Source organism: Suncus etruscus, chromosome 5, assembly GCF_024139225.1.
Source record: "Suncus etruscus isolate mSunEtr1 chromosome 5, mSunEtr1.pri.cur, whole genome shotgun sequence".
Lineage (NCBI taxonomy): Eukaryota > Metazoa > Chordata > Mammalia > Eulipotyphla > Soricidae > Suncus > Suncus etruscus.
The window spans coordinates 28,158,723-28,166,127 of record NC_064852.1 but is presented as its reverse complement, the minus strand read 5'-3'; the positions used below and the strand labels follow the sequence as shown (position 1 = coordinate 28,166,127).

The following is a 7,405-nucleotide window of genomic DNA, read 5'->3' as shown; positions in this document are numbered from 1 at the left end:
TTGTTTGTTTTTAATGACCAGAAAGTCGTTGAGCTATCCAAGTATTTTTAATTATAGGGGCATGAATGTGTTATGGAGAGTAGCTGCTGGAGAGATGTGAGTGGGTGTGTGGTCATGCTTTAGAGAAGTGTACAAGTGTAGAAAAGGTGAGAATGAAATCATGCACAGCGTTCTGGGACAGAGAGCAGTCTTAAGATCGAGGAAAACAGTTTCTGTGCTTATATGAAATGTTATAATGCTGAAGAAACAAAAAACTTGAGGGGCAGGAGCCATAGTGCAGCAGATAGCTCATTTGCCTTTCACACAGCAAACTTAGGTCCTATTCCTGGCATTCCATATGATTCCCCTGAGACTACCAGGATGATTCCAGAGTACAGGATCAGGAGTAAGCCCTGAGCATCACCAAGTGCAGAGAAAAAATATATATATATATATAATTTTTTCTTTAAACAGAATGTAGGAGTTGGAGTGATACCACAGTAGGTAGGGCATTTGCACAAAGTTTGCATGCAGTTTGCATAAAGTTGACCCAGAACTGACCCAATTTAGATCCCCAGAATTTCATATGGTCCCCTGAGCCTTCCAGGAGCAATTTCTGAATGCAGAGCCAGGAATAACCCCTGAGCTCTGCTGAATGTGGACCCCCCCCTCCCAATAGAGAACTTAAATTCAATTGAAATTCAACCATTAACTTCATCTTATTATATCCAATTTTCTTCTAAAAATGATTAATTCAGACTGGGAATGATACTCAGTGGTTGGGCCATGCCTTGCATATCTGAGACCTTGAGTTCAATTTCTAGTACCATAACAAATAAATCAACACATTAAATCTTTTATTAACAGAAAACTAAACTAAACAATGGTTGTAAGACCTTAAGATATTAGATATTATTTTCTTTTCTCTTGTTAGGGTTTGACATCTGAAAGACCACACAAAGCAATAAGCTTAGCATTAAAATATTTTGTTAGAGGCCAGAGTAGTGGTGGTACAGGGTGTAAGGTGTCTAGGACAGACACTGGTTCAATCCCCCAGTGTTCCATATGTTCCCCTAAGCCAGGAGCGATTTCTGAGTGCATAGCCAGGAGTAATGCCTGAGCATTACTAAATGTGGACCAAAAACCTAAAAAAAAATAAATAAATAAATAAGATTTTATTATGCACAGATCACAAGTCTAACAAGCATTGAGTCTGAACCTGACTGACCAGGACTGCCCTCCTTTAAGAGGACAGCGACTCTGACCTTGGATAAGGGGCTTCCTTTTACACTCTAAAACCATAATCCTACAATTTCCTTATGTCCTTTGCAATATTGGTTAGATTCACCTGGTGGGTATATTGTTCATATTCTTGGGAACTGTCAGACCACCAAGTCCCTCCTGCTTTTTTGATGGATTGGCATCTTGTTCAAGATATGGTTGGGAGGTTTAGGACATGTTTAGGTAACTGCGAGGTCAGTTCACCATATCTGCTTGTACAAAGCCTCATAAAGAGAGGGATGGGTTTCAGGAAATGGAGGGGGAGACTGTGAGGTCAGCCAGTTTGTATAAAATGGCTGATATCTTAAATAGAGGAATTTATGCTAAGTCTTATATTTTTGTTTTTTGTTGTTGTTGTTTGGTCACACCGGCAGCACTCAGGGGTTACTCCTGGCTCTACGCTCAGAAATCGCCCCTGGCAGGCTCCGGGGACCATATGGAATGCCAGGATTAGAACCACAGTCCTCCTGGGAGCCGGGAGGTTCGGCCAGTATGGCGTTTGGCAGCCCTCCGCCATGCCAATGGCCTCCTTAACCAGGCCTAGGAAGGGGTGCGGGACATGGGTCACCCCAGCACCCCTCTACCTCCTTCCTCCGGTGCCCAAGGGCTTTTCCTGGCCACGTGGCTGGGCAAGCCAGCGAGGTGGGTCCCTTGGAGGAGTTTATTGGTTTTCCTAGGCTTTCCCCATTTCCCTCCCGGATCCAAAGGGAGGGTCTGGAGGTGGGGGCTCCAACCTTCCGGCCTTCTAGCTTGGGAAGGATCTCCTTCCTTCCTGGGAGCAAGGAGGAATAGCATCACAATAAATTCTGGCAATAGGACTTACCAGGGAAGTTTCCTTATTAAACCTGTGCATTGTGAAACATTATGACATATGACATATGACATTATGACATATGAACATTATGACAAATATATGGATATCATTGTGTTTCATTGGTTGTCATTATCTTAATGCCATCCAGGAGCTCGTTTTATTCCTTTACTCCCTCACTCCCATCTCCTGTTACCCCACATTTAACCATATTTCTGTACTAATGATTTTTGTTTTGGCCAAGGTGGATTACATATCTTCCACAGTAATTTTTTGGGTGGAGTCTGAAGCTTCAGCAGGCAACGCGTCATGGCAAGGTTTCATGCTGTAGGCTCTTTGGCCAAGATAAGATGAAGATGCAGCCTCGGCTGCCCCCCTCAGCTTTCTCTCTCCTTCCTTCCCATCCCCAGGGTTATTTCTGGACACCTGCTCAGGGTCCCAGCAAGTGAGTTCCGGTGAGGTGCTATTTAAAAGAGACCCCAAGCTTTCTTGCTCCTGCAAGGGGCTGGGAGGGGACTGGTGAACTTTCAACTTCCAGCAATTAGGAAGCAAACGCCTCTCGGGGAGTCGGAAGCTTCAGCAGGCCACAAGGGGAGGACATGACTCCATGTTCTCTTCGCTTGTCCAAATCACAGACCAAAGTGGTGTCTCGGAAATACCCCCCTCCCTCTTGACTATTTCTAAAACACAAAAGGGACACGTGTATCTCCTTTGTATATCTCAGATGTATTCCCTTAACATCTATAACTCTTTTTGAACATCCTCATATAGTGACAATATTGCCCACTGGATTTGTTAATTGATTATTTGATTTTCCCCCTTCGAGGTCTGTTTTATAAGCAATACTGGTAGAAGAGTATCTCTGTACAGGGAATGTTGGACTTTATTTGTCGGTCCCCAGATGCACCAACAATATCTTGTGGCTTTGCTTCTCTTTTGCATAGGCACATTAAAATGGGAAAAATAATACATATGCAAACAAGTTCTTATCTAATAGAGATGGGAACACATATTTGGTAATGTAAGTAGGCCTTTTACCCTGAATATTGGCATAATGATTTGGCTTAGGCCTCAGAAGAATGGGCATCGCCCACACACACCTGAGCAATGGATACCATCTATGGAAACAACCACAATTGTCTATAACAGGGTTTACTCTAGTTTGATTCCTGGCACCCATGGTTTCCCAAGAACTGCTAGGAGTGATCCAGAGCATGGAGCCATCTCCCCTTCCATGCTCAGTCTCCCACAGAAGAAAAGAAATCATAAATTTGACACATTTTCTCTTAGGTGGGCTTATAATGTATATTTCTAGAAGCTATTAATCCATGATAGAAAGACACTTAATGCTTCTGATATAGTTCTACTGTTTGTGGGATAAGATAGCGCCAACTCCTTGTGCTCTGGTAGAGAAAAAGGCATCAATTTATGTTTAATGCTTAGAAAAGTATTTTAGCACTCTGTTAATATTCATGTTAAATCTATTAGCATGTGAATGTAATTATTTCTATTTTCTCCAAACAGCCAATAAATCAGAAGAGTGGATATGCTAATCATATGGGTTCAAATATTTCATCTTACATCTGGAGACAAAATTTGGTAACTAATCTAATTGTTTCACTCTTCATACTAGAACAATTTTAGAACAATTCTAAATCTCCTTTGAATATCAGCCATACCTCAAAATCCCTATTTATAGTTGCTAATGTCTGAGCAACTCATTGCACAGGTCCAAACATCCTGGACATTTTTTGGCTGCCTGTAAAACCAATCCCAAGCACTCTCTTCTCCAGGACTAAAATTGGAAGGAGGGACAGAGTTATAGCACAGCAGTTAGGGTGTTTGCCTTGCATGTAGCCAACCTGGGTTCCATCCCCAGCCTCCCATATGGTTCCCCAAGCCTGCCAGGAGTCATATCTGAGCACAGAGTCAGGAGTAATTCCTGAGCGCTGCCAGGTAGAACCCAAAAAACAAACAAGAATGAAATTGGTTTCTTCCTTAGTTATCTGACTCCTTCTGGATCCACATTTATAATACAACTAAATTAAGTAGCAACCCAGATCACTAAAATGGGAAAGAGAGGTCAGAATGATAGTATAAGGGCTAAATCTCTTGCCTTGCAAGAAGCTGACCCAGTTGTGATCCCTGGCACCGCTAAGTCCCTCAAGCCTCTCCATGAGGGATCCCTGAGCACAGAGCAAAGTGTAAGTCCAGAGGAGACTGCTGGTACATCTCTAAAAATTTTAAATAATAAATAAGATTAAGAAACAATTGTATCAGAATAGTTTTTTCAATGTATACACAGTAGACTTCAAAGCTGAAATAATGAAAGGGACAACAGCAGAGAAAGGAGGAGGCAGGAGATATGTATAGCCCAGGCCACTGACCTCCTGTGTGGCTAAATAACTATTTGTGTATAGAATTAGTCCTCAGGTTCTAAAGCCAAAACACTGGAGAGATGCGAGTCTGGAAACAAATGTCAGTCTAAGAAATAATAAACACACACACACAAAGAGGGAAAAGGATTTTTCCCAAGTTTCAACACATTTGCCCTTTGCTCCTAAAAAAACAGCAAGTTCTTGGAAGTCCAGAAATGAAAGAGAGCAGATCCCTGAAAATCCGAATATTTAATCGGAAGGAAGAAAACACACTTGTAGGTGGGACCAGGTGGTCTAAACACTATTCCAAGGTGCTAGATTCAAAGATGTTGAGGGGAGGGCAGGCAGCAGACATCTTGCTTCCGATTTCCTCTTTGATTCTGGAGATCAGCTCTTGCCAGGTATAGGGTCTGGGGAGGCCCCATACCAGAGCCTTTATCCCTAGCCTGGGGAGTGCTGGGAGGCTTGGCAGTCTCCCAGCCATCCTTGTCTTTTTCCCCTGACTCCAGGCCTTCCCTGGGTGCCAGCTCAGATGGCCAGAAGTGGGTTCAGGTGGACTCTTAGTGGTCCTCAGGCTTCCCCCCTCCCTCCGTACTCCAGGGGGATGCATGGGGAGGAGGGTGGGCAGACATCTGGCTTCTGGTTTCCTCCTTGATTCTGGAGACCAGCTCTTGCCAGGTATAGGGTTTTTCTCCCCTGGACTTCAGGCCTTCCCTGAGTGCCGGTCTAGGTGGACTCTATAGGGGTCAACATGCTTTCCCCCTACCTCGCCCTACACTAATGGGAATGCGCTCTGGGAGGAGGGCAGGCCATTCTATCACTGGTTTATGTTGGGACAGTCAGTGGAAATTTTTTCTCCTTGTTTTCATATTGATAGTATTGTATGCATATATTCTATATATCCATAATATCCATCTTGTATTGTGACCTTGATACTGCCCTACAAAGCTCATTTCTAATATTTTACTGCCTCAGTTCCAACCCTTACTTCCCCCCCATCTTCCCATGTAGGTACAGCTAATGACATAAAGCTCACCACATAGTGATAAGTGCAGTTAGAGTAATAACTACACTGAAAACTATCATAACAATGTGAATGAACAAGGGAAAAAGAAAGCCTGTTCGAGTACAGGTGTGGGTGGGGTGGGGAGTAGGTAGATCTGGGAAATTGGTGGTGGGAATTCTGCACTGGTGAAGGGGGGTGTTCTTTACATGACTGTAATCATACAAGTACAATTATATTTGTAATCACGGTGTTTAAATAAAGATAATTTAAAAAAATATGTTTCCAACCAATGAATGATAAGGCTTATATTGAGTGGAGTGGGATTAAATCAATCCCACAATCCAATTAATCTCACATTTGTGTTTTTAACCCTGAACATTTATTATTTGAGCTATGTGAAATGTTTTTTTTTTAATTGTTGTTTTGGGGCCAGAGTGGTGGCATAGTGGTAGGGCGTTTATCTTTTATACGCTAACCTGGGACAGACCATGTTCCATCCCCGGTGTCCCATATGGGCCTCCAAGCCAGGAGTGATTTCTGGAATGCATAGCCAGGAGTAACCCCTGAGTGTCACTGGGTGTAGCCCAAAAACAAAAATAAATATTGTTTTGTGGGCAGGAGCTGTAGAGCATTTGACTTGCATGCAAACCCAGGACGAGCCAGGGTTTTATCCTTGGCATTCCATATAGTCCCCCAACCCTGCCAGGAGCAATTTCTGAGGGAAGAGCCAGAAATAACTCCTGAATGCTGCCGGGTGTGGCACAAAATAACCCCAAAATAAATTTATTGTTTTTACATGAGCATTAAAGTTTATCTCTTGCTACTCCCTAATTCTTCTGTCCATGCATCTTTAGTAACCTAAAGTACAAGGTGGTTTTGTCAGAGTACAAGGGTGGTTTTGTTGACACTATTTCCTCTCTCTCTGTCTCTGTCTGTCTGTCTGTCTGTCTGTCTCTCTCTCTCTCTCTCTCTCTCTCTCTCTCTCTCTCTCTTTCTTTCTCTTTTTGGTTTTTGGGCCACACCTGTGACGCTCAGGGATTACTTCTGGCTATGCGCTCAGAAATCGATTGCCCCTGGCCTGGGGGACCATATGGGATGCTGGGGGATTGACCAAGGCCCATCATAGGCTAGCACACACAAGGCCCCACCTTTCTCTCTTTATACTCCACAAATATGTGAAATTATGCAGCATTTGCCCCCTTCTGACTTCTTTCACTTAACCTGGCACTCTAGTTCCATCTATGTTGCAGCAAAAGGTAGGGTTTTCTCTTTCTCATAGCAAAGTAGTATTTCTTTTTGTATATATACCAGTTTTTCTCTTCTTCTATTCTTTTTTTTTTCATGTCAGAAGGGTCATGTGCTGACATCGTAACAAGGTAGAAGGAAGGCATGTATCACATAGATATATGAAAACCCAATCATCATGGTTATGAACTGGAAAAGGATCTCTCCTCTTTTCTTCCTTTCTCCCTTCCTTCCCTTCCCTCCATTCCTGGAGGGCCTCCTAAATTGTGCTCAGGATATACAGGCTCCACTTCCAGCAGTACTCAACAAAGTAGGCTAGCAGTTCAGTGCTAGGAAAGGAGTTATAATTCTAGCAGAAAGTTTGCGCTTGAAAAGTTTAGTACAAAAATACTTGATCCAACTGTGAAAAATAAATAGACATACTATCTATGGTGATGACTGATTTAATTTGTAAGTAAACACTGTTCTAGGATCAGAGAGATAGTACATTGAAGAAAGTACTTGTCTTGCACACAACTGATCCAGGTTTGATCTCATGCACTACATTTGTTCCCTGAACAAATGCCAAGTCCCAAGCACAGAGCTAGGACTTATCCCTAGCATCACTAGTCATAGATTGAAACCCCTACCAATTGTTTTGTTTGTTTGTTTGTTGTTGTTTTGGAGGGGGTCACACCTGGCAGGGCTCAGAGGTTCCTCCTGGCT

The 7,405-nt window shown here is 42.9% G+C and overlaps 1 non-coding gene across 1 annotated transcript; it reads right to left on the bottom strand.

Moving 5' to 3' along the window:
* Nucleotides 1-6,797: 6,797 nt before the first annotated feature.
* On the bottom strand, nt 6,798-6,901 carry LOC126010268 (small nucleolar RNA U13). The gene has a single exon (XR_007496367.1). It is a non-coding gene; the product is annotated as a small nucleolar RNA U13 (small nucleolar RNA).
* Nucleotides 6,902-7,405: the final 504 nt, after the last annotated feature.